At 77.7% G+C, this 404-nt stretch overlaps 1 protein-coding gene across 7 annotated transcripts in view; it reads right to left on the reverse strand.

The window, feature by feature from the left end:
• Window positions 1-148, reverse strand: part of VPS13B (vacuolar protein sorting 13 homolog B (yeast)) — a 484,692-nt gene extending 484,544 nt beyond the window's left edge. For all 7 annotated transcript variants that reach the window (XM_010577053.1, XM_010577052.1, XM_010577051.1 and 4 more), the window contains exon 1: window positions 75-148. The gene's annotated coding sequence lies outside the window, so the exon portion shown is untranslated. The remainder of the gene's footprint in view (window positions 1-74) is intronic.
• Window positions 149-404: the final 256 nt, after the last annotated feature.

The raw sequence follows: 404 nt of genomic DNA on the forward strand, positions 1-404 counted from the left end.
CCCCCCGCCCCTACCTTCGGGACACCACTCGCACCTCCCTCCCCCAGCCCCACGCCCTCTCAGGACCCCGTTACCTGTCCCTCCAAACACCTCCGAGGCTCCGTGCCCCCCGCCCCGACGCCGCCCTCACCGGGCCGGCCGGGCCGCGGGAGCCCCGCGCAGGCAGCTCCTGCCGCTCCGGCTCCGCCGCACGGGCACTTCCGGGTTCCCCGGCGGGTGTGCTCCCTGCCAGCCTCCGTCGCCGCCGCCGTCCCGCGCCCCTCTGGGCTTGCGCCTCAGCCGGAAGGATTTGGCGGCAGCACCGAGGCGGAGCCGGAAGCCGGCCTTGAAGCCGGCGGAGGTCACGCGCTCTGCCAGGAGCCGACGGGCGGGACGGGGTGGCCGGGCGTTGCGCCCGGGAGGGG

Source organism: Haliaeetus leucocephalus, unplaced genomic scaffold (assembly GCF_000737465.1).
Source record: "Haliaeetus leucocephalus isolate CR32 unplaced genomic scaffold, Haliaeetus_leucocephalus-4.0 Scaffold555, whole genome shotgun sequence".
Taxonomy (NCBI): Eukaryota; Metazoa; Chordata; class Aves; order Accipitriformes; family Accipitridae; genus Haliaeetus; species Haliaeetus leucocephalus.